The sequence below is a fragment of the Kogia breviceps genome, chromosome 5, assembly GCF_026419965.1.
Source record: "Kogia breviceps isolate mKogBre1 chromosome 5, mKogBre1 haplotype 1, whole genome shotgun sequence".
In the NCBI taxonomy this organism is placed as follows: Eukaryota; Metazoa; Chordata; class Mammalia; order Artiodactyla; family Physeteridae; genus Kogia; species Kogia breviceps.
In genome coordinates, this window is record NC_081314.1 from 6,461,977 (window position 1) to 6,489,531 (window position 27,555).

The 27,555-nt window shown below is 39.1% G+C and overlaps 1 protein-coding gene across 2 annotated transcripts in view; it reads right to left on the bottom strand.

Annotated features, from left to right (window-relative positions):
- The window catches only part of AGTR1 (angiotensin II receptor type 1), a 43,805-nt gene extending 16,613 nt beyond the window's left edge, over positions 1-27,192 (bottom strand). Inside the window, exons 1-2 of one of the 2 annotated variants that reach the window (XM_067033606.1) lie at positions 26,834-27,192; positions 17,952-18,037 (exon numbers count right to left, since the gene is read on the bottom strand). The gene's annotated coding sequence lies outside the window, so the exon portion shown is untranslated. Of the gene's footprint in view, positions 1-17,951; positions 18,285-25,454; positions 25,622-26,833 lie in introns of those variants that run through there. The other variant, XM_067033607.1, reaches the window with a different exon arrangement.
- Between the last annotated feature and the right edge of the window lie 363 nt (positions 27,193-27,555).

Consider the following 27,555-nt stretch of genomic DNA (forward strand, 5'->3'; position numbering starts at 1 on the left):
TCCTGGATAATTGGGATAAAACTGAAATAAAGAAAAAGCCCATAAGGTTCAAAAATAAGCAATCAGATGGAAACACTCAGAATTAGGACGTAAAAGATATGGTAAATGCTGATGCTGAATCTTAATATATGAAACCAATGGTGGTGAGTAAAAGAGCAACATCATTTAAGAAGTTGAAGAGTAGAAATCAGTTGATTGCAGGGTTTAACAGAGGGGAAAAAGAAGACTGAGAACAAACAGTAGCCTGGAACTGGGGGGTGGAGGACTTGGAGGCTTCTTCTTTGCCATTCTAGAAATTGAGACCTTAGGCAAATCATTAAACCTTCATTGGACCTTGCTCTGACCAATGGGAATGAGGTGATAAAGCCTCTACCTCGCCCCTGTAAGAATGTTGTAAGATTCTATGTTCAAAATAATTTCCTCATAAGATAATTTATTATACTCACTCAGTGTGAACGGACTATATACCATAAAACCAAGTTTAATATGTGGCTGAAGTGGAAAGCTAATCTATATATCAAGAGGTATATATTCAGTGCTTAGAATTTTAAAAGGGAACATTAATTTAATTAACGTTAGCCGAGTCTGGTGGCTGGCGGCGTCATGGGGAACAAACCGTCAGCTTTGCAGTCACAGAGGTGAGATCCCGCCTCAGCCTCTGACTCATCTTGTAACTGGCTGACTTGCTCATCCTCACTGAGCCTCAGTGTCCTCATCTTTTAAAACAGGATAAAAACTTGCTGTTAACACGAGGGTTAAGTACAACATGGGGGAAAAAAGATTGCCATGTATTAAACACTCAATAAATATTATCTATTTTTACTATCATTTTATATATTCTCCATATATATTCATATGTCCCCACCAAATACTAAGTGGATTACCCCGTAAATTTATATATATATGTATAAGTTGTCACATTATTACACATGGCCAAGCAACAGATTGGAATGATGTTAGAGCTCTGTCAATACCATACAGTATGGTGATACAATTTGTTGTTAATGCCATAAAGCAATGTAAAGGATCCAGGAAGGATCCACTTTTAAAAGAAGTGAAAGTATGGACACCTAAAGTGCAGATGATTTTAAGATTACTTTAAGCTGGAGGGGGAAAAATACTATACTATAGACCTTTGGTTGACGAAGCATACCTAAACTAATTAAACGGCAAAAATTTCCTTCAAAGCGTAGGATTCAGAGAAAAAAATATCTTTGCCAACAGCCCCCCTAGTATTCATATAAGTCTCTTCCTTGAATTATCTGACTTAACATGTGGTAATTGTTGTTTTTTAATATGACTCCGTCAGATTCACTTTCTAATAATTATAAAACACTGTATTATTTCTGGTAATAACATTTTTGATATTACTTTATTACTATATAAAATAATGGAAAAACAAATTAGGCTAAATATTTTTGTACTCAGAATAGAGCAGGCAGATTTGTGAAGTTCATTAGAACTTTGTGAGAATAACATAGTATGCTAATAATTTTGGACATAAAGAGGTTCTAATCCAGAGAAAATATGTTTAGGAATCAGTCTGTTTCAGGAGGCATTGTTATATGCATGCCAATGATCAGCTTAAAAGCCATTCTCTAGATAAATAGCATGGTTCATGTTACACCAACAAATTAAGATGTTCTCTTTACAGAAATAGTCATTCCGTAACTATGGACTTTCGATTTAGGTTTGGAGTGCAGCTTTATCTCCGTGTAAATCAGGAAGTCACAGAAATTTCTGCTATAGAAGGAAATTTAGGGGTCATATTTATTGCTTTTCTTCTTGAGAGAAACACAGGAATATGTATGTACACCCTTAGAGACACCAGGGGAGGCAGAGACAAGATGGCGGAGTGGAAGGACTTGAGCCCACCTCTTCTCACGGAAACACCAAGATCACAACAAGCTGCTGAACAACCATTGACAAAAAAGACTGGAACCTACCAGAAAGGATATTCTACATCCAAAGACAAAGAAGAAGCCACAAGGAGACTGTAGGAGGGGCACATTCGCGATACAATCAAATGCCATACCCGCCGGGTGGGTGACCTACAAACTATATGTATGCCCTTTGTCCCTGCAAACATACACAATTACGATATTCTAAACGGGGTCTTGGTTGTCAGGCTACCCAAGCAAAGTCTATTTTAACCTAGAATGTAGTTGAAATGTTATTCTCTACAGTCTTTTGCTTTTCTTGAGACAACTTGAGTCAGAGATTCATAACATTTTACTGCTGGAATGGGCCCTAGAAATTACATGCTTCAGGGTTCACATATTTAAATACTTATAGGGGCTGGGAGTAACAGAGATGGGTGAAGCGGGCACGGTGTGGCGGCCACTTGCCCTTTCTCAGAGGAGGTGGGGATGGGGATTCTCAATTGTGCCAGTGGTGATCAGGGGAAGATACAGGCTGATTTTTTAAGATAAGCTGGAAATTTCAAATTTTACGTGGAATATCCTATTTTGAAATATTTTCAACTAAAGCAAACGAAAAAATAGCAACACTGCGTGGAAGTAAACAGAACTCTTTTGCAGATCAAATTTGGTCCAAGGGCTGCCAACTTACAACTCAGGATCCAGGCCAACCACCTAATTTTACAATTAAGAAAGCAGACTTCAAGCCCCAGCAAGATGCTGCAGACCTCCATCCCGGTGTTTTTATAATACACTAAATGCTTGAAGTGCGCTGTTGTTAGGCATCCCCCATTCCATTTCCACATTCAACAATAGTCCATGACCAAGGAGTAGCAGGTAGTGGGAAAACAGAGATACGATGGGATGAGGTATTACCCACCCCTGCTCTCATGAGACTAGCCTGGTGCAGAGTCTGAGAACTGTCTCAGACTGGCAGCTGCGAGCGCACCTCCCCGCTTCTCTGATCTTGCCGGCAACTTGTCTTTCCTTTTTCCTTTTTATATTTTGGTAAAGATACTGTTATGTTTTCCAGAGCTGTGGTTGCATGCCACTAAAGTGATGTCTCCACGTGGGTGAACACAGCACACAATCTGTGATGTTTGGTTCTTGCACATTATTTTAACATTTATTCAAAAAGTATTATCTAGTGCCCCAAAGACGGTCAGTAGTGAAAGGGCCTGATGCCATTTCATAGAGCCACGATGACCGCATGGCCCTGGTTATATAACTGGTGATGAGGTGAGATTTTAAAATATTTTCAGTAAGTGCTGAAAAATACTTATTCTCGAAAGCTTCATTGTCAAGTAACGTGTTTCTAAAGTGAACCGTGAAGCTCCAAGCATGAAATTATCCGCATATTTGTGTTGCAAGGCTACGTTTGTGGTTTTGATACTTTTTTTCTAAATTCATTCACTGCAGGTTTAGGAACACACACACACAAAATACATAGGGAGAATATATCTGCTGTTAAGTGGATACATTGACTGAGGGAATTACACAGGTTTAATACTGGATGAATATGGAGCATTTCTGATGAACAGTAATATTTGGCTAGCATTTACATTTCTTGGAATTCTAGCCCTAATGAAACTTCCTAGACAAGTAAATTGATATTTTTAGCTTGGTTGGAAAAATAGTTTAATTCTCACGAGCATATTTTGAATTCTGTAAAAGGACAACATGTACATTTTGGTTAATTGCTTCATTGGCTGGAAGAACACAGTTCATGATTTTATACATAGTGCCTTGGATAGGAAGGGTGGGGAGCCTCAAAAGTATCAATACTAACTTCCATTTTAATTGTATTTTGGGTGGAGAGAACAAATTTCATCCTGTTTCAAACTATAGAGTTTTCAAGTGAGATGGAAAATCGGGATGGAACATGGCGGTCTGATCATGTAAACTTTGTTATAATTCAGAAGGTGCCGTGTTGAGGACGGCTAGCAGCTACTCTACTGAGGAGTCCATGCCAGAGTGGAGTGTCAGTCCATGGACAGTGGTGCCATCTACTCCACGAGCCAGAGAAGGGCCTCGGGGGTGGGGGAGTCAGAGTGGGATGGGAAAGGGCCCATGTGGAGCCCTTCAGGAAGTCTGCTGTCTTCAGATGCTAAACCCCTCTTAAAAGGAAGTATTCATCTGGGAATTTCAGTATTAAGCAAGTAGTAAGTATGAGGCCACTGGGATCAAACCATGATCCAGGGAAGAATATGGTGGGGGCAGTGGACAGAACACGGTCATAGTGTCTGAAGTCTTGGTTTGAGTTTTCAGCTCCAGAAATTCTATTTCAGACTTTTGAATATTGTCCATGTCTCTTCAATATGTTCAGACTTTTCCTCTAGCTTCTTGAACATATTATGATGTTCATATGACAGTTATAGTCATCTAATGGCCTTGTAAACGAATTCTATCGTCTGTGTCATTACTAGGTCTGTTTCTATTCATTGATTTTTTTCTTTTTATGGATTTTCTTTTCCTGCTTCTTTGCATGCCTGGTAATTTTTGAATGGATGGTAAACACTGTGAACTTTACCTTGTTGGATATTGGATGTTTTCGTATTGCTATATAAATTCTCCAGCTTTGTTCTGGGAAGCAGTTAAATTACTTGCAAACAATTTGATTCCTTCAGATCTGGCTTTTAAGCTTTGTTAGGTGGGACCAGAGAAGCATTTAGTCTAATTTTTTCCTGTTCTTGAGGCAGAACCCTTCTGGATATGCTACCGGACGTCCCATGAATTACGAGTTTTACCCTCTGGCGCGTGGGAACAACAACCATTTTCTGGCTCTGGATGGTCTCTGCAGAGTGTGCCCTCTAATCCTGCTGGGCGGTTACTCACTCACATGCCCTGAAACACAGGGGGGACCTTTCAGGTTTCCATGCTCTTTCTTTGTAAAGCTCTCTAGTGTCTGGTGCTCTGCTCTGTGAACTCTAGCTCCTTGCCTCTCTGGACCCCCAGCTCCATCTCCTCAGCTCAGGGAGACCTGGGAGCTCCTTCTCGATTATCCTTTCTGAGCCATGGCTTGGAACTTTCTCCAGGCAGTGATCTGGGGCTCACTTCATTTGTCTCCTATCCCTCAGAGACTACTGTCCTTTGTAGCCTGGTGTCCACTGTCTTGAAAATCATTGTTTCTCCTATATATATATATATATTCATATATATGTATTCATATATATATATATATAATATTTTAGTAGTTGTTTTTGGTGAGACAGTAAATCTCTCTCACGCCATCTTGGCTGGAAGTAGAAGTCTCTGGGTTTGAGTTTGACCTACATCTTGTGTGCTATTTAATTTTGGAAGAATTACTTAGCTTCCTCTTCTTCTTTGTCTATTTATGAAATAGGGATAATAATATAATGATTAGGCAATGGAGTCATATAGAACATGTTATGGTCTATTAGATTAGGCAAAGGAGGGACTTTCTCGGTGGTCCAGTGGCTAAGACTCTGCACTCCCAATGCAGGGGACCTGGGCTCTATTCCTGGTCAGGGAACTAGATCCCACATGCTGCAGCCAAGAGTTCACATGCAGCAACTGAAGATCCCACGTTCCAACAATGAAGATCCCGTGTGCTGCAACTAAGACCCAGAGCAGCCAGATAAATAGATAAATATTTTAAAAAAAGATTAGGCAAAGGAGCAGCCATACGTTGAGAGTGGACTTGAAAAAAAGACCTGCATGGGGTGCACGTCTTTCTCCCTCGCAGAAATCACCCGAGCTCTTTTCTCTTGCCCAAACGGGGATACTTGCCTTATTTTTTTGCCCTCATACCAACTAATGACCCTGCCCTTTACCTTGTGGACCTGCTGATGAAGGGTCTGTAAGCCAAAGACCACTTGTCTCCTCTGAGAACCCGTGGGGCAAAAAACAAGTTTATCTGAAACGTTTTGCCAAAGCTACACCGCCACACAACTGTAGTACCTCAACAGAATCTATGTGACTTGGGGATAAAAAAAATCGATTTTTTTTCTTATTTACACCATAATTTAAAATAATCCTGTCCGCCAAATTCCTGTGAAGCAGAATGCATAATACTATTAATTGAGAACATCTGTGCACAATTATAAACAGAACTCATTCAGCTTATAGTTAGTACTTTAACATTGGAAAAGAAAGTTATTTTTTTAAGGGAAAGATATCTTTCTTCTGCCATATTAAAAGTCCAACTTACTAAAGTAGTAACGTGAGTGAAAAAATAATAAAATCGTATGGCTTTTTAAAATTACATGTTTATTTAGGCCAAAGCAGTATGAGGCAGCTAGATTAATTACTTTTATACTGTTAAGTACTATACATAGTTAATTATTTCATCTAAGTCGTGTCTGAGCGAGATTTGTGAATTACTCTTCATGCAGGCCAATGATGATAATTTATGTACCCCCTCCATGGTACAGCCTGTTAATACACTATTTTTGATTTGAAACTGGATGTTAAAAGTTTGCAAGAGGCTTTTCAAGACTACCCCATGACAGAAGTTCTAAAATTATGGATTTCAAAATTCAGCTTGATAACATGCCGTGATGGGAACTTACTTAGATGATGGATTTTGTCTGAGAAATGTTTTTCCCATATTTTACTCTGATCTGTTGACTCTTAAAGGTTTCAGCTTGTGCTTTTTATTCTGCCTGATTTTACGATGTGGATGTTACCTTGCGCCCTTAGTACTTTTTCAGCATGCACAAAACCTGATCTCACCCACTCTCCCAGTATGGCTAATCAGGTATTTTTAATTGTGGTTACAAATGCCTAATTCCTTCAAGGGCTAGAGAGGTGCACACAACCACCTTGAACTCACCAAACTAAACAGATGACACTGAATCCATTCTTAAAATGTAAGATCTACTTTACAATACTTGAATAACAGGTTCCCAGAGATTTTTGTACATAGTCAAGTGAAAGAGAACTTTAAGAGTTATATAAAGTGAAAAATTAAATGTTGAGATGCCATTGAAGTAAAAAAGAAGAGAAAGATGAAGAAATCAGTGAAACACAAAGTGTAATAAAAAATTAGAGATGTGAGAGCGTCTCCTCGCTGCTCCTAGCTGCGGTCCTGGACGCCAGCATTAGCATCACCTGGGAGCTCTCTAATAAAAGCCATCTCAGGCCCCATTCCACACCTGCTGCGTCAGAATCTGAATGTCAACAAGATTCCCCAGGCGGTTTGTGTAGCTATTCATGTTTGAGAAGCGCTGGTCTAGAGAGACATTTAATAATCACCGAAGCTTGTGCACGGATCCAGGAGTTTTTCCCTCATAGAGATGGAGAAACACCCCAGACACTGAGCCCCAGTCCAGTGGAGTGTGGCTCTCCCCATGGAGAGAACCTGGGAAAGGACAGGCAAGCAGTGGCTGTGTGAGAGTCTCTTGCATTTTCACGGGGAGCCCTTGGAGTTTAGAGGAAGAAGAGTCTCCTGGAGGCAAAACTGTGTGCCCAGGAAAATAAAATCTATTTTCACGTAACGCAAGTATCTGCCGGCTCCATTCATAGAACAAGTGAATCGGACATTAATCTTGCAGAGGAAAACCAATACAGATCCAGACTTCTTGCTGGGACTTTGATGGGAGGGGTCCTTGCTTGCTTTGGGAGAACTGAGAGCACCTAAAAGGATGGAAAGTGCTCCATCTTCACTTGCCGCACAGTATTACCTTCTTTAGCTTTGTATGAACTGTGTGAATTTTGCATTGTAATTGTAACTAGCAACAGTTTTTCCTCTTTAGAACGCAAGCACCTGACGCACAAGTGCCTCTTCTTGCAGAGGCTTTCAAACTGTTCGACCACTAGAGGTCTGTATTACCTATTTTAAAAGATCATACCCAACGGGTCGAGACTTTCAGCTCTCAATTTCAACGCCTATTTCTATGTTTTAAGATTTAAAATCTTTTAGAAACATAACACCAGGGAATAAAAATCACAACACCTTAGGAAATGAAGGAGAAAAACTAATAGGAGCCCTTTCATTCAGAAGGATACCAAGTCCTCCCTGCTCCGTCTAGGAGACAGCACACCTTCCCACTTAGAAACACGCAAGGCAACAGCCAGTTACAAATCCAGGGAACACATTTATCTTCTGTAAAAGAGTTTCTCCCCCAACATATTTTAAGATCTCTGTGTTTTAACTTTAGTTTTTAAAGCGTTTATTTTCCTATTGAAACAAAAGTTAAAGCAATGTAATTCTGTTTAGTTCTTAAAACACCAATTTGACTACTTTTATGAAGGTTTTTAAGTAAGAATTTCTTGTCGATCCAAGATTAGACTAAAACTTAATGTTCTTTCAGGCTTAATTTATAAGGTTTTGCTGCAACTTTATAGACAAATTCGTGAGCCTGCGCTCGCCTGATGAAAGCTGTGATAGTGGCGATGATCGCCGGTGGTAGCGACTGCAAGTTGCGCCTCCCAAACTTTCACTGGGTTCCGTGTTTGCCGGGGATTTTTCACCAGCAAAGTGCATTTGGGTCTGCCTTCTTCCGCCAGCAGCAGCAAAGGCCCTGAGCCTTCCAGAAATCGAAAAAATGAGGCGTCCCATTTACTGCATACCTGATTAATAGTGATGAAACCTTTCCATTGCATTATAGAGCAGGCCTCCTAGAACACCACACACTCATGTATTCACATACTTAAATGGAATTGTTGGAAATACTAGAGGTAAAAAACTGTAATTTACTGAGTATGTATTGCACCAGGGGTTTTGGATTTAGATGCTGGATTTTCGTAGATTCTAATTACCCCCGATTTTGGACTAAGTGGCTACATTTGTTGCCAGGCAAGGTGTAAAGCTAAGTGGCTCCCTTCTTTTAAAAGGCATTATCGCATATTGTTCCTGGTCCGTAATGCCTCCAGAAGCATAAGCAGGTCTAGTATGGCTTCTCTCTCAGTCTGTCACTTTATTAAAACACAGCAATTTGCAACTGTTATTTAGCAGATCAGCTGAGTTCATTTCAAAGGCTAACATTTAACAGAAGGGAAAATAACCCATCCCAATCCTTTAAAAAAGTGTTTTCTATGTATTCGCAGGCAAACTGCCTAGTGTTTTATATAGATCTCAAAGCTAGGATTCAAGGATAATTTTAGTAATGTCTTACACTGCTTATCTATATAATCCAAATGATCAGTTCTACAGCAGAAGGAAACTAATTCACAGTGCAATAATTTGTATTACAGACCACATTATTTAAAGTAGTTAAGTTTTTCATTTCCTGTTGCATTTCTGCATATGGCTGGTGGCATATGAATTAATTTTCTCACTGAAATGTGACAGAAAAATATCTGCTTTACCCAATCCTGAACATTACTTTCAGAGCTCCTGACTCTTCTACTATTACTCAAAATGATGCTAGCTTATACTTTCATCCAACATCAGTATAAACCTATAATTAAATATTAGCACAGTGTTCGCTTGTATACATGTATGTAAAAAAAAATGCTGCTACTGTAGCAGTTAATTGAAAAAAAGGAAGATCTCAGGCTTTGAAGAATTTGATGCGTTACATCTGGGAGAGAAATGAGAACTAGGGCTTTGGAGTCAGTCCAAAATTCCAGTTCTTGTCCTGGTATTGGTTAGCAACATGGGCCCCTTAGACTCACTGTCTGTGAAAAAATGAAGCCAATAAGAAAACCTAGCTTGTAGGTTTGTTTTGGTGAATTAAGTAAGAAAATGGAGATAAAGTGACTAACCCAGTGCCTGACCAACTAAGTGTCCAATTAATAGATGTTAACTGTTACATTCTCTTTGTGTCTGCATTTAAAAAAATAGCAATATAGGGCTTCCCTGGTGGCGCAGTGGTTGAGAATCCGCCTGCCGATGCAGGAGACACGGGTTCGTGCCCTGGTCCGGGAAGATCCCACATGCCGCGGAGCAACTAAGCCCGTGAGCCATGGCCGCTGCGCCTGCGCGTCCGGAGCCTGTGCTCCGCAACGGGAGAGGCCACAACAGTGAGAGGCCCGCGTACCGCAAAAAAAAAAAAAAAAAAAAATAGCAATATAATACAATGGCAATAATCCTAGTTACTTTTTTTTTTCAGGTTTACTGAGGTCTGAGGTATACTTTATTTATTTTTCCACATAAAAACACTTTATTACCATATTAAATAACAAGTTTATTTTTTTAATCCTAGTTACTTTTAAGTGTTGTTGTGCGAAGGTGATGGTCAAGTGTATGAAACTACCAGGCTCTGGTTGCTTCCCAAACTGGTCTCCCAAAGTTTTCACCCATGAAACTAGACTGCAAGTTGGGAACGTTTTAAGGATGATTCATTCCTGGATTTTTAATTTTTTTTTGAGTGAGAAGATTGTACCATTTCAATTACTTGCTCAGGATGATGACTTAAATTTGTGACTCTACTAGATTAAGAAGATATAACATTGCCCTGAATAAGAGTCAACTAGAGACAAACTATTTTCAGGGCAGTTAAAAAAAATGAAGTTAAGAATCTGTTCAACCTCAGGGAATTTAAAGAAAAAACATGGTGCTTAAAATGCTATTTTCAACCCTTTTATTACCTTATCCTTAGCGATTGACAAAAGTTTGTTTTCCCTAAAATGCTGTCTAGTATCTCCTTTCAGGGGAGAGGGATTTGAAGGAAGATGTGAGTAACTAGCTTTTTATTAGGGACAGAATACTTACTAAATTACAGGCATTATTTTAACTCAACTTGTCTTCCTAATACTATTGGGGGTTTAGAATGAAAATTGCGGTATTTTGCAACAAGCACCGAGGAGAACAAAGACCAGCTACTGACATACAACTAAAAGATTTTACTCAGAGGAGAAGGACTAGACTTTGTCAGTTTGGCCTTTATGCAGCAATTTCCAAGGACGCGTTAGAGTTTCAAAAGAGATACATGCTTCCTGAAATCACAGGCCCCCGCCTGGACAGAAGTCCATTTCAGTTCCAACCAACTTTCATGCTTTTGCATGAGAAAAGGAAATATCCTCAGTTAAAGTTATGTGTTGTATGTTCTCAGAATGTTCTAGTTTTTTTTTTGCAGGGCTGATTTTATGAGATGTCAATGATAAGAGGGGTCCTGGAAAATACATTCCTGTATAGCTGTTTATAAATAACTATTTGTACCATGAACTAGCCCTAGGACCTGGAATTATACCAGAAGAAGTTCTTTTGGGGTTATATTTCAGTTTAGAGAGCCAGTCACGTATTACCAGTTAAGGACTGAATCCTCTATCTTTCTGTCAACTCAGCACAGCCCCGTTTCCAGAAGCCTCCTTCTATCACCACCACTTTGGAAATCAAATCAGCATTTCTACCTCTAAGTGCATACCTTATAACTCTCCACATGTGCAGGAGAAATGTATGAAAATGTTTTACTGTAGCATTGTGAACCAGCCACTGAGTATTGTTTTTCTAGAATAAAGGAAATTGCATTTTTTCCTCATTCTGTTCACGATCACTTCTCATTTCTTACTTTGGGGAAGTCTCTAACCGAGGCCTGAAAGGCAGCTGGCCTATTTGGGGGAAGCATGACATCACAGATGATTGTCTTTTCCTTGGCCCCATCTGCTGGAAAGAGTAACTAAGTCCTTTGCCTAAGCCGGTAGGAGAGGAGCTGTAGAAAATCAGATTAGCAGGAGAGAAACTATTAGTCTTCATTTTCTTGTTTACAACCTGCAAATACAGATTGTTAAATATGCCTGTTCCTCTAATTCTCATTAGGAACTCTTGAAGAATAGCAGGACAGGAAAAAGGCACGGGATTATGAGAAAACGCTACCACTAAAAAATAATACAAAGTCAGAATTGTTCCTTCTCATTCAGACTATCTTACATATTTAGAAGTGGCTGAATTTGAAATTTTCCATTAAATAATTTTATTTCAGTTATATGTGGATGGGTGCCACATATACAATCCCAAATGTATCTTTTTATTTAGAATTTTCTTTTTGTTGGACTTGAAGGTAAAATAATTTAAATGGAATAACCAAGTGTATGAAGTCATTTTGCATTCAGTGGTAGCCCCAGGAATTATTAAGTTCATCAGTGCATTTGTGTCAGGAGGCAAAGCTTTCACTAAAAATAATCTCATGGCAACGTCATGCACCACTAACTCTGTTACAGGGAGTTTATTTTCAGGCCCAGAGACATGGGATTACAGGTCAGTGATAGGCAAAGTGTTTTGGGGGTATACCAAAGGTGCCAAACAAGTCATTTGGTCATCCAGGAGGAACTGACATCAAATGCAGGTTTTTAGTGATTAGAGTTCTAGACGTAGCCCCTGACTATGATGGCTACTGAGCCAGTCATTGGGGATTGAATCATGGACCTGACTTCTTTTTAAAATCTCTCGTGTGAAAATATTTCACTATATTTCAAAGCATTTTCAATATTTAAAGCATTTCAGTTTAAAAATTTCATTTGTTCCCCTCTTCTAGCATCCATTCTAAATATGTCTCTAGTCTACCTGTCAGTTTATACCCTTCAATACTGGCTTTTTGGATACTGGCCTATTTGCTGTGCCTCGAATATGCCAGTATAGTGCTGCCTCAGGGCCTTTGCATTTGCTCTGCTGTCTCCATACAGCCATCTTCCTCCAGATGTCCACATAGTTCCTTCCTTCTTACTAAGCAGGCTTGCCCTAAACTCCCTTTAAAAACTGCACCCTTCTCCCCCACTGCTTCCACATTCTATTTCCATTACTCATGCCATCCAACATATATACTTTACTTGTTTTTCTGTCTACATGCAGTAGAATGTAAGTTCTGTGAGGGTAGGGATTTTTGTCTGCTTTGCTCACACTTTGTCCTTAATGCTGAAAATAGTGACTGACATGTAGGTGTCCAATAAAAATACTTATTGAGTGAATAACAGCAGAATCTGTTGCAAACTGCAGCCCTACATAGGAATACCTTGTGTTTAATATAATTTTACTGTCATGACATTTCTTTGATATTCTTATTTTAGAGTCAGAAGAAAGAAACTTTAGGGTTACCCCACACCTGTTCAGTAATAAACTTCTAGGTCACAATAGTTGCAAACTGAAATGCCATCAGGATTTAGGCAGTTAGATAAATGCGTGAAGCGCCATGAAGGAGTGACAAATAGTTGAGTTCATGTACTCTTCTACTTAAAGGCATTCAGATTTGAAAAACAAATGTAAACATAGCCCTGTTGGAAGAAAACCTGTCTACCTGTGGTTTCAAAGGCCCACTTTGGCTGTTAGTTTGTGGTCAGTTGGACCATGAAGACATTTTCTAAGCCATGCTGTTTTTTCTACCTCTTTCCAACTATAAACTCAGGCTTGGGTATGTGCCTAATTCCACATCAGGACAGGAATACTCAACTGATCAAATCTAATTACATTTGCTTCCCAACTAAATTGTATATCACCTTCCCCTCTTGTGAGGGAAATGGCCCCTCTTGGGTCCTCAGGATCTGATTATTGCAAGCCTAATTGATTTGCAACATTTCATTAATAAAGTTAACTAAAACTAATTATACATATTGAATAAGAGTTTCCTGTGAAATGAATTATTCTATTTAGCTTAAGGGTTCTTAATTGTTAGAATAAATTGCTGAGAAGGATTGCAGCATTACTTTCTCTTGATATATATATATATATATATATATATATATATATGTCAACCAATATGGATTGATGGATGTTTATACCATAGAAACTGATAAAAGAAAAAAAAATTGAATATGAAGGTTAAAGATATCAAAACATACTCCTAAGAAGATAAAAATCACAAAATAGATTACACATAGATCTCTTCATTTTTTTTTTTTTTTTTTTTTTTTTTTTTTTTTGCGGTATGCGGGCCTCTCACTGCTGTGGCCTCTCCCGTTGCGGGGCACAGGCTCCGGACGCGCAGGCCTAGCGGCCATGGCTCACGGGCTTACTTGCTCCGCGGCATGTGGGATCTTCCCGGACCAGGGCACGAACCCGTGTCCCCTGCATCGGCAGGCGGATTCTTAACCACTGCGCCACCAGGGAAGCCCAGATCTCTTCATTTTAAGATGTCAAATTAGGTCTGTTACATTTGTCATATAAAGGAAACTATAGTCAATTTTTAAATTTATTGACATTTATTATTTTATTCATAGTAAATTTTTCCTTCACTTAATTGGTTCATATTGTATTTCTCACTCTTTAATTCAGATGCTATGTGTCTAATTCATTGATCTAATTAAATCAAAATTGTAGCAGAAATCCAGAGGGAGCCTATACTAACTACTTCAATTGCCCCAAACCAAGCAGATGCATTGTGGGCCAATACTTCTCACAGGGCCATTTCCAACATTCCCTATTTGTTCAGTTGTGTGTAGATAAATATGTTCTATGTAAAATAAAGATGAGCATTCGTTAATGGTTTAGAGTTGAACAAAGTATGGCTGGGCCATTAGTGTTACAGAATAAACTTCTGTATCACATAAGAAGCTATGGTCATCAATGACTCAAATTTGCATTGCTTTCACACTGCCAAAGCAGGTTGGATTTCCTTCTTTGCATTGTTAAGGAAGATACTGAGTTGTTTTATCCTCCTGCTCTGTACACTGACTGCACTGGAGGGACCAAGAGGCAGCAAAATGCCCATCCTGTTCTTGCTCTTTGGCCTGGAGCATCACTGAGGAGCTACGGTTCAGACTCTAGGTCAAAAGACAGCCTTACCCACTGCTTGGTTTTATCTACAGTGGCTTTGTTTGCTTTTTATGGTGGCCCATGCTGTGTGCAGAAGTATTTTGGCTTCTCCTGGATAAGAGGAGAAGGAAGGCTGCTTCTGATTGGATTTTGGACTTCCGGTATGACGTTGCTCCCGTTGTCTCACGGATGCCCAGGGAGAGTCCAGTATTTTGTTCCAAATCTAGAAAGATGCCAAAGACCTAGTTCCAGATAACTGGCTACCTTCTGCCAGGTCTGCACTGTACTATTACATTTCTGAGATATCTTAGATATTCCTGGAATTAAAAAAAAAAAAATGACTCCTCTATATCCAAATCATCTCAAGAGTCTTAAAAGGAATGACTAGCTAGTTGAAGCGAGAGGATGACAGCACTTTTGGTACTAGTGAGAAGTTCTTCCTGCCAGCAAAACAGAACCTCTAAATTTAGAGGCTAATTCTCTGAGCTCTTTTAATTGTTGAAAGTATTAATAGTAATCCAATTTAAATTAGAATCTCCTACACAGTTGTATGTTGAGCATATCTAGCTATATTATTTAAACCTAGGAACAATGTTACTGGAGATAAACTGTGTGAATAATAGGTTATTTGGAGTAAACCTGTTATTCTATAAAGAAAGCTACTTTTTGGTTTATTGGAAAAAAAAAAAAGCTCCACAAGTGGCTAACCTTTACTTTGCCTTTTTCTCATTGGTAAGACTCGGATTCATATTTAACAGTTCCAAACTGGGTCCAAACTTCTATTATTTATGCTTTCACTGAAAAATGATACTATTAAATCTGTAAAGGGAATATTGGCTGGATATTTATATGCCCTTTTCACAACCAGTTATATAGCTATTTCAAATCCTTGATACTTCAGTAACTCAAAGATAAAATTGTTTTTAATTTCTTGCCTTGTGTAACGTACAACCGTTAGTCCAGGAACCAAATTTAATTGAACTACTAGGTATAAGTGACTGGAAAGTAATTGAGACTGATGTTAAATAACCAGATCATATTAGTGGAAAAATCGTGATTAAGCAGTTGAAGAATACACTGTAAAAGGGGGTGATTATATTAATTAAAGTGATAAATAAAATATTGTTATCTGTGATGCATACAATTTTGAAATCAAAATATTACACATTTCCATTAAAAAAGAGAAAAAGAAATAAATGATCTAATAGTTATTCTGCTTGGCTCTCCAATTGCTGAAAAAACATAAATCAACTTTAGTTAAGTCAGTATAATTGAGACACATCTATCATCGTAGGAAAAATAAAATCTTACAGAATATCAACAATAAAGAAAAAATATTGGCCTTAAAAATGATCCTGCATCTTTTCTAGTTTTTCTTACTTGGAGATGTCAATGATTCAGGTAAAAAAGCCAACAGCCATGTATTAGCTCAACATAATCATGTGTACCACTTTTCACAATTTTTAAGGAAACGAAAACCTCTAACTTCAGAAGAGTACATAAAATATTTAAATAAATATTTAAGTAAAACATTTAATTCCACATATTTTAACAGGCAAATAAATAGGAAAAAGAAAAAGGGGCTTGTGAGAACTAACTGTACACCAGATAACCTACAACTGAGAAAACTGGAATTAAAAAAATATTTTAAAATTTCCAAATAAGTATAAAAGAGCACGAAACTTTCTTGCCAAGTAGCAGTGGAAGTCCACTGCATTATTAATAATTTGTTTATGATAGTATTGTCTACCAGAACTTTCCGTAGTGATAGAAATGTTCTATATCTGTGCTATTCAAGACAGTAGCCACTAACTACATGTGTCTATTGAGAACTTGAAATGTGGCTAGTACAACTGAGAAACTCGGTTTTTAATTTCATTTGTTATCATTAATTTAAATAGCCACATGGGGCAAATGGTTACCAAAGATTTTAAGCCACTGAACGTGTTCTTTATTCTATGTCCGAACCAGGTTTTCCCATTTTTCATAAGTAGATTTCAACCTAAATATTTTTGGTTCAATAAAACAAGCTCTGAAATGCTGTTTACACATTACTGGTTTAAATCAATAAGAGATCAAAGTGCTGTAGTTTTAAGTTGGTGAAAGTTTTAAAGTGACAATACAAAGTTCAGAAGGCCCTTGGAAAACACTTTTTGTATTTCAGTATAGTAACCATGGATTGGGATGGGGCCTTGAAGATTCTTTCACAGGAAACCAAAGGCAAAGTTGCTAGTTAGTGACAGAATTGGTATGGCATTAGTTCTTTACTTAATAGATTTTAATGTACGTTTTCCAGAGCTGGATTTTTGCTGAAAACATGCACAGCTCAGCTTCCTAGGTTTAACTACACCTCACAAAAAATCCCCTAAAGATTTCCAGTGGCAGAACTCTGTAGAATGTTACTATTTTTGTCTCCAAGATTAAAGCGGTCCTAGTTTCCTAACACCGCTGTGGAGAGCCTTCCAGCAAGTGTTTCCTACTTGTCAATCAAAAAGACTAGTCGCCTCTAACTAACCCACCACCTATCTTATCTACCTTCTACTTTGATAAAATGCAATCACAACATATTCAGAAGGGGACAAGCTACTCTTTTCATTCTCCTTGGAGGAACTAGGGAGTGTCTCCCCTGTTAATTTGGGAAGCTGAGGGCTTGTTCTTTGAGCTGAATTTACATCAGGAGAAAAAAAATCCTGCTAGCCGGGTAAATCCAGGAGTCTTTTTATGAAAAATATCATACAGGCCTATGTGATAGGAGTTGGACCAACAGAGCAGTCTCTAGCTGCCCTCTGAGGTTCTGAGTGTCATGCCCCGCTGTGGGACTCCACAGGACTCACATCTACCAGGGGGTTCAACTGCATGGGAATTAAAGGGTCCCTCTATATCCAATTTCAGAGCCCCTTTTCCTATACCTTATTGGAGCAAGGGAGACTTTTGTAAGAATGAGACCCTGAGACATTCGGGCTTTCTGAAGGTGAGCAGGTAGTTTCAAGGTTTATGGTGTTTAGACATATGCCCGCCTCTAGAAGTGAGTGCTGGGCCATCACTGAGCCCCAGTTCCCCATTTGGTGGCTGATGAGAGAGCACAGTCATTTCCCTCCTGGCCCTACTAAAGCCCTACGTAGCATGGAACGCACTGCTCAGAGCAATCGCCTATGACCGTGAGGAGATCCTCGCCAGGGGTTTGCAAATCTCTCACATGGTTTATCACCAATACATGACTATCTTGGTCATTCCGACACTGTTTATATTGAAAATCATATTAATATATACTTTATTAAGCTGTATATTGGAAGGGATAGGGTAAGACTGGAACTTCATTCTTTTCTGCTTCCTCTGTTTCTGTCACCTGACAATGGCATACGTGGCTTTTCATGCTGCCTTCACTGTTGACACGCTAGAGAAAACGACTGACAGATATGACGTTATAGGTGTAAGACATTTACCTGGAATGCAGACCTTCTGGGATGGCTTCAGTGACTTATCCAGATGAAACCTCCGCCGTTTTAGACCAATTTATCATGGATCAAATCTGGAAAGAAAAAAAAGATTAATGTGATTCACTGAATATGGTCAGATTGTAATTTTCTAATTTATAAAATAAGCATTAACACTACATCTTAAGAAAGTTTTTGAAGGTAATGAAGCCATCTGGTCGACATCAAGAACATATTCTTCCTTAGATAGACTTGGGCTCTACTGAGTGGCCGTGTGGTCACGGGACCTGTCCTCTTCCTCCTGAGAGTCAACATCGTCCCTCACACCCTTTTAGATGAACACTAGAGAAGGAGAAAAAGAACGTTTCTGGGTCAAAAACAGTGCAGTCTTCTAAGGCATTTCTGTAGACATAACTACTAAATATAAGAAATATCCTAATAGATTAGATTTTTACTTGTGAACTTACAGTTAAACTCTGATATGATTCTAGAGCTTATACAAGTGGTATTGTACCATAATTTTGAAAAAGAATCTTTTAAAAAGATATTTTCAGTTTTAATCTTTCATTGAAGTAACAGACGCATGTGATATAAGTGTCAACTTACAGAAGCATATAAAACAAAAGTACACATCTCTTAACTCTGTCTCTCCAGATCCACTTCCCAGAGATACTTACTACTAATAGTTTCCTATGTACCCTTCTAGGACTTTAAAAAATGTATATACATGCATATAAATGTGTATATCCATGTTTTTTCATTTTATACATTATATGTTCTGTGCCTTGCTTTCTTTTTTTTTAAACTTAATAATATGCTAGCAGAACTTTCTACATCAGTATACATAAATCTAACTCATTCATTTTAATAGCTATATAGTATTCCATTCATGGCACTGAAATATGATAATTTATTTAACCAGCCCCTATTATGGGCTGTAAGGTTGTTTTTTTTTTTTTTTTTTCCCCAGTTTCCCTTTTCAGATGCTTAAAAAAAAGCCCAACGATCATATTTATACATATGCATTTTTGTAATTATATGATTATATCTGTAGAATAAGTTCCAAATATAATTGTTGATGCAAATTGTTTATACACTCTAAGTTTTTGAAAAATACTTACAAAATGTCCTCTATAAAGGTTACATGAATTTATGATACCAGAAATCTGGCTTGTATCAAATCTTAAATTTTTTTCTGTCTGATAAGTATATATTTGTTTTGGTTTGCATTTCTTAAGTTATGAATGAGGTTGAGCTTCTTTTTCTTTTCTTATTTTTTGTAGTCATTTTTCTACTAGTTTGCCTAGTCATGCATGGCCTTTGTTCATTTTTCCATTGGGTTGTTCATTGTTTCTCATTTTAAAGAGCTCATGTTGAAAATTGGCATTTTACATGTAATGTGTGGCAAATAGCTTTCCCAAGTTCCTGTTTATCTTTTGACTTTGTTTATGGTGCTTTTTAATATACAACCATTTCCATTTTTTTTTTTAATGTAGCCAAATTCATCAATATTTTTCATTATAGATTTGGGGATTTTTTTAAGTAGGAAATTTTTTTAAAGAGTTCTTCAAGAAGACTGTAGAGGTTGCATTTTTTTTTAAAAAAAAAACAGTGTACATCAGCTTTATCACATTGTGATACGGGAGATATAGGAGAATTTTGGCATTAGAAGGATCTATTTTTATCCCAAGTTTTTGGTGGTTTTGTTGTTATAGCAAAATTTTCCCATTAGATGATTCTTCCTATAAAATACCACTCTGGTGTAGAATCTGTGGATTCTTGTAAGGCTCTAGTGTACTTTAGGGACAAAAAAAATAGAGACAGGGCTGACTTGCCAGTATCATTCTCCAGAGGGTTAACAGTAGCGTCTACGATCTGAAATGTAGAGGGAGTTGGAAGGAAAGGAAAAGAAATTCCAAGATAAACAGAAAGTATGAAGTATAATAGAGGTTCATTATAGAAAATTTTGAAAGCACATGCAGATAAAAAAGGGGGAAAGAAAAAAGTCACCTTTGATCTTAGCCTTGATCTTAATAATCCTCAAAAGCATTTAAGATTTGTTATATATTTCTCCTAGTGTTTTTTATCTGTTCTGCAAATATGCAGGCATTTAAAAATATATCAGTGATTTTACTCACAAATCAGTGCTAATATAACTAAACTATTTTCATTAGAATACCAGTGACCCAAATAAGACCTTAAGGGCACCTTGACAAGAATCTATCAAACACATACACACACACAGGCTCTCACTCGATTTATGTTTTATATGTTGCTGTATTTACTTGTGATTATCTTTCCTTGTCACTAAATGTTTTAAAATATATTTATATAAAAATATATAATGACTATATAATATTTCATCATATGGCTTAATGTAATGGGAATTTAAAAGAGTAGATTTGTATTTCTCTCAAAAATCCATTCTGTTAACCCAGTAGATCAAACACTAAGACACATTCAGGAAATCATTACGTAGGAATCACATCAGATTCTTTTTTTCCATTCCTGATAAAGTGGCAGTAATTAACTGTGTGAAGGTTAAGTGCTGGAAGACATCATGGTACAGTGTGTTTTATGTGAAGTGACATCACTTGAATGGAAAGAGAATTAGATTATTAAAGCTGGGTTAGTGGAACATTCTTGTTCTAGCGGCATCCCACATAATTTAGAAGCATGTAAGGTGCATTTGAATTGTATAACAAGAAGAGTTTGGGTCAAAAAGTGAAGAAAAGTGTGTGATAATAAGATTGTAAACGTATGAAGTTTACTAGAAGAAATGCTGTGAGATTTTTTTTTCAATTTATTTAGGAAAAAACCTGGTGCAGATTAAATTCAGCCACAGTCAGTTATTTGGGGTTAGTGAGACAAGCAGGACTGTAAAGGGTCATAAGAGAATCACTAGTACTTTATCATTTATTAGCACTAAGAAACTCTGCCTGCTAATATGCAGGATGTCTCCTGGGCACGGGTTCCCTTGCTACTTGGCTTTATGGCATCGCTGGGTTGATTTCACCCTCAGCCATAACTTACAAGGTAGACGCTGTGCTGTTAGCACTGCCGAAAGTTCTAGATCTAAGCAGCTGGTGAAATTCTGTCTCCTAAGGATGTCCCTTTATTGCGGAGAAAATCATGGCTGTTCAGTCCCGTTGACACACCTCTCCTCTCAAACATGATCACAGGGAGCCCAGACTCACCTCAGTCTTTTGACCAACATCAGTGAGGCCCTGTCAAAGCAACAGACATTTGACCAGATCCAACTGACAGCTGTCAATCTATTATGCATTGGGAGAAATCTTTCAGAGACTAAATCATTTGGGGGAGTCGCTGGCTTAAAATAAGTCATCCTTGTTTGCAGACTGACTGATTAGTAACTATATTCAACTCAAGTTTTGTAAACTATGCCTATAGGTAAATAAGTGTTTATATTAAAAGCTGAAAGAGTGATGATATATAATTTGAGTTGGAAAGATCAACAGTTTATATATGTAGGAAATGGCTTGTTCAATTGAAGAACTTTTAAAAAAAAGTTCATCAGAACACAAAACGGTAAGAAAAAAAAGTAAATTTCAGGTAAGTTATGGGAAAATAGAGATATCAAACCTTAAGTTTTAAATAATGGGCTGTCATAGTTTTCATATTTATTTCCCAACTAAAGAAGGAATTTCTAGAATTCTTCATTATTGCAGTTAAAGGTAAGATGACAGACAAATGTTAACCAAAATGGAGGATATCTTGTTTTTTTCTATGAGGGAAACAGAACTTGATTTCCAGTTATAACTTTAAATAAATTATCAGATAATTAATTGGCCTTCAAAAGCAGGCAGCCTAGTGTAGAGCAGACAGTGTGGGTGGTGGCTCAGAGCACAGGAATCAACATTTATGTTTAAATCTTGACTCTACCAGTTACCACATCTGGGTAAGCTACTTATCTCATTATTACTCAGTATCCCAATCTGTAAGATGGGGATAAGGCAGTGACTATTATATAGGGATGTTGTGAGGATTAAATAAAACACGGTATTTAAAGGCTGAATATTGTTTTGGCACATTGTAGATGCTCAGTAAATGTTAGCTTTATTAAAAATGTTAGTTTAGGGCTTCCCTGGTGGCGCAGTGGTTGAGAGTCCGCCTGCCGATGCAGGGGACACGGGTTCGTGCCCCGGTCCGGGAGGATCCCACGTGCCGTGGAGCGGCTGGGCCCGTGAGCCGTGGCCGCTGAGCCTGCGCATCCGGAGCCTGTGCTCTGCAACGGGAGAGGCCACGACAGTGAGAGGCCCGCGTACCGCAAAAAAAAAAAAAAAGTTTATTAAAAAGCCAAGGAAAGAACCTCTAGGTTATCATTCTGAACAAGCCAGAGGTACTGTCCACTTGTGCTTCTCTAGCTTTAATGTGCAGTTGAGTCACGTGGGGATGTTGTTAAAATGCAGATTCTAATTCAGTGAGTCTGGGTGGGGTCTGAAAGTCTGCATTTCTAATAAGCTTCCAGGTGATGCCCAGGATGCTAATCTCTGGACCTGGACACTTGAGGTAATTATGGAAGATTGGTTCTAATTTGTAATAGATGTGGTGGTTCCCAACAGGGGGAAATGGAGAAAGGAGGAAAAAAGGAAGTTTGACAATATGTACAAATATAAAATGCTCCCCACGTGATTGTCATATGCTTGCCTTACCTGCTCTCTAAAGCCTGAAGAACCACTGATTTGATATTTCAACCTTTTATTCTTTTTCATTTCTCCTTTTCTTACTCTTTCCTCTACCTTGTCCTTGCCATTACAGCTTTAGACTAAAAAAATGGTATTAATACTTAGTTCCTCAATGAGTAAGACTAAAGCATCAATTTTAAGTCATTTTATTGTGTGTAATAGGAAGTGGTTTCTCTCTAACATTTCTCTTCTACAATATAGAAGAGAAAATGTATTTAGTGTTTTCCATAGCTTTAGCCAAAAACAAACAGGCAAGAAAGTGACTTGTGGAGCATTTAGTAACAGAATACAAAGATGCAGTTGGGTGTGGTGCATACAGTCAAAGGAGTTATAACCCCATGGGGAAAGGAAAGCTGTAGTGGTTATTATGGAAGTGGCTAGAATCAAACGATGTAACCACATTAGACATTCCACCTAGTCTGAAAGGTAGGAGGGAGGAGGGTTGTTTTTAAATGGCTTCCCACCCCAGTGGCATTGAGATGATTAGAGAGACCCATATCTAAATATGTACTTAGCTTGACCAACATCTCTCTAGGGCAAAGACCATTTTTATACTTTGGTGTGTCCTCAGGGCCTAATATCACTCAGATCCATTGAATTCTCTCTAAGTATCTTCTACTACTGTTGATATATTTCATAGATAATAATTCTTCATTTTCCAAGGTAGATAAGAGGAGCTTTGATTAATATAAAATGGGAAATAACCAAAGAAAACTTAGAGGGGAAATTAGCAATCATTAACTCTCTTTAAAAGTGCAGAACCAAATGTGTATTCTCTAGTGTTCCTAGTCTGAAGTTCACTCGTCAAAGTACTTTAATTCATTGACCTAAATGAGATTTTTAACATCATTTGAAGAACAAAGCAGCTTATATGTATATAAAATGAACAAGAAATCCCATAAAAGTTGACCCAAACTGAATGATTATTAATTATATGATTTTAAATTTTAAAGACATCCAGAATTGGGACTTGGAATGTGAAGGTACAATGAGATTATGAAAAATGAAGCATATCTATTTCTTACCCATTTTTCCAACTTGTGTTAGAAAAGTAATTAAATATGAGATTGGCAACACAATTTAAAATATTTTTGAGTATGGGAAGAAAAATCACACCGTAACGGGCGGATTCTAGACACTTATTTCTACTTAAGACATTTAGATGATGCACCTATTTAGGAACCAGACAAACAAAAATAAACTCTTCTAAATTGAGCTATAAAAATAATGTATCAATAGTATAAAGCAGCTGTACAGCATTTACAGTATATAGTGCATTCTTTGTTAGTAAAATATTTTGAAAGAAATTTTAGTTTTCATATTCAAGGGAATTTTTTTCCCTCTGTGATCATCTACGATCAAGAGAAAGAATCAAAATCAGATAGAAAATCTTTTAATGTTAATACAACCACAGTGAAGATTCACTTATCATTTTTATGATTGTTATAGATATATATTTCATTTTCTAATTGTCAAATTTGTCATTAACTACCAACTAACAAAACATCTGGCAAATTCATAGCTCTTTAGATATTTTTTATGCTGTGATTTATTTTAGATGTATTTCAGAGCTTTAATAGGATAATGGTAGTCATTTGCCAAATACTTTGTCATATTTTGTTGCTCTGGCTCTATATTTGTTTATTGCCACAGTCTTCAAGACAGCTTTTTAATTTTCACAACACTAGGATTTACATCAAACTTCTAAATAAATTTCTTAATTTGCTAAGCCACTTGGGAGAATCTGGCATTGCTCAGTCATGACTGAGCAGGAAAAGGACCAAGTAAACTAGCGAGCTTGGGGCTAAAGACCAGGAGCCTGTGTCAGGCAGCCAAAACATCTAAGTGTGATGGGACTTGATCTTGGTCCCTGTAACAAATCTGAGAACAAAATACAGCAACTATCAGCTGCATAAAAAGGTGACAGTGTGACAGCACAGATAAAACTATGGGAACGTGCATCATGCATTTTTAACTGTGAGTTTCAAACTCCTTCTCAGCTAAGTATTTTACCTGGGCTTTGGGTAAGGAGCAGATTAAATTTGCTTCCATTATTTTCCCTCTAGCATAGGGCAAGCCATTAGTCATAGTAACAACAACAGTAATAAGCAGCAGCAGCAGCAGCAAAATCACCCCGAATTATCTACACAGAATTCTTACCCAAAGTAGGAAAAGAAAAAACGAAGAAGTAAGAAACGTGAACAATTCACAGAGTCAACAGTTTGAACACTGAAGCAGGGCAAGAGAGTGACAGGAGAGATTGAAGCTCAGAGCTCTTGGGATGCAGAGCATTGCCAAAGCAACAGTGACCGAAAGACGCTTTATAAAACTCAAGGAAGACAAGTCTTCCTCTGGCATCAGTGGAAGAAAACCAGTTTTCTTCTGAGCTTGGATGATGCAGCAGTTGATTCAGTTTAAGATCAAAGAAGAACCGAGCTAGAAATCAAGGCCTCACGGTGGCCACAAAGAAAAATGAAGTCAGGGGAAAAAGGGGAGGGAAAGAGTAGATAACAGACTTGACACCAACAGTCATGAAACTTTAACGAATGTTGAGATCTAGCAACTTGGGGCCACTCCCTGAGCCTTAAGCCAGCTTGTAGGAACTGCCAACTCTCATTTGGGGCATGGACACTTGGACCTAATGATTTTCCAGAGCAGATAATTTACCAGGAGAGCTATTTAGACAGTTTTGAGGACCACAGACATGGGCTAAAAGGGTAATTATTTTAGGCTTTTATTTTTTTAAGCAATAACTAGGAAACAAAAGGAATCAAGGAATTTTATCACTGGAGGGAAACTAACTTACAGGCGGGGGCCCTTGAGGTTCAGAGTTGTGAAATAACTCTAACAGCACGTGGCCAGTTGAGTGGGAGTCTCCATTCCCAGCTCTCTGTGCTTCCTTGCTCCTGCGCTGTCCTCCAGAAGGGTGGTGGACGAAAGATTATCCACGTGGTGGGGCCTTTAGAGCTAGGGAAACGCTGCAGGGCACAAGGGAAACAGACAGTTTCCTTTCTTGAGAAGACTTATAAAGGTGTTAACTGCTTATGCTGAGGAGAATAAACCTTGGAGACCCAGGATCCTTGGGTGGTTAACTACCAAGAAAATCATGTTGGGGTTGAGGCACCTTTAAGAGGAGATACAAGTTGCTCAAAAAAGTCATAAAACAGAGCAGCAGGGTGCCAGATTTCCTCGCTGCCTCACTGCTACCTTCTCTTCCAGGAATGACACTAGAAGTAAATGTAGCAGGTCAGGTCGAAAATGCGATCCCAGGGGAAAGTGAGCAAACACCCAAACGTTCACCAAGAACAGAGGGCTCCGGAGGGCCACTAGTGGGTGTCTGATTCTTAATGAAGCCATGAGCAAACAAAGATTAGGTAAAGAGGCCCCAGATGGGTTCAATAGCCAGGTCTCTAATGGGAGCCCAAAGTCAGGGCAGGAGATGCTTCTGGAGACGAAGCATCTGGCACTTTGGAGAGACTGGGCTGGATATTTAAGAGAATTGGAGAATGGGGTGCTAGGTAGAGGGGTGGACGAAGGGAAGGGTCTTGGGAGCAGAAGAGCTTCTCCTAGAATCCGCCTCAGTTACAAACGTGCCGTGGCCAAGGCCGTGGGGATTGGGGTGTGGAGAAGCCCCGGGTTTCCCCCTCCCCAGTTAATTCGGGGTGGGCACGGCATCCCGTGCCAAGGACCCACCGATATGGTTTGCAGAGAGGGGTATGGGGGAGGTGAGCTGTGTTGGGGCGAGGCCGGGGAAGGCAGGGGACACTCAGCTTCACTTTGAGAAGTGGCACAACTTTTAAATGGACGCCCCGCGGAGTCATACACTCAGGTCACATTGAAAAGACAAGAATTAGCTAAAAGCGTCGGGAAGAAAGTTTCCTTGGCTGCATCCCATTTCTGCAGATTCCTTGCTCGTACCCGATAGAGTTGTGTCAAGTCGGAATGAAATTTCTGGGGCACGGGGGCAAACCAGCTCAAATTGTTTCTTCCCAACTCAGACGCCCCTCCTCTGATTTGGGGAAGGGCCTCCAGCTCGGGGTGGGCGCCGGTTGGAACTCAGCTCGCTCTCGCCTTCTTCGTCCCCGGGAGCCTCCCGGCACGGCGCCCGCAGTTCACACCTCGGCAGGAAACTGACCACCCCCGCCGCCAGCCCCCAAGCCTGGCGGGGCCGTCCGCGCCACTCACCGCCACTCGGGACGCTGCGCCCACGTCCGGCCGAGTTGCTGGCGCTGGCGCGGGGTGCGCCCTCACTCCCGGGGTCCGCTCGGGTTCCTCCCCATGGATCGCCGCCTCGGGCCGGCAGAGCTGCTCGTCTTGCGTCCGCCCAGGCGCTCAGTCGCCCACTGCCTGGGGCCCTTGGCTAACAGGCGCTGGAATCATTCTCTACGAAGGCAGCTACAAATTTATAGCGAGGGGCGTTGCTGCTTCGAGGGTTCCAGGGGCGAGGCTGTGTTTTGAACTCCCTCCTCCTCCGCCGCCCCGCCCGGGAGACCCTCTCGGCCCAACCCCCTTTCCTCTGCAGATGCTGACGGAAGCGGGATGATGCCACAGTCACCCGTGTCACTTATTAGATCTGAGTACCAGGCCCGGAGCCCGGCATCGGGGGAGGGAGTGGAGAAATGGAAGAGAGCTGCGGTTGCAGGAGCAGCTATTCACACCGAGATCATTCCTCTACTTTTTTTTTTTTTTTTTTAAACGTGGGAAACTTCTAAGGACTAATTAGGGGACTTCTTTCTCTTCCCTGGGCGTAACTCAAACTTTGACAATACCATTGTGGATCATAGATCCATAGATTAATCTCAGGGTTGTTTCAAAGTGAATGGGTGGACATTCATTTCCTCCTATCGGACATGCTATTGGAGTTACATTTTTTTTTAATGTAAAAATAGAAAAAGTTAAAAAACAAA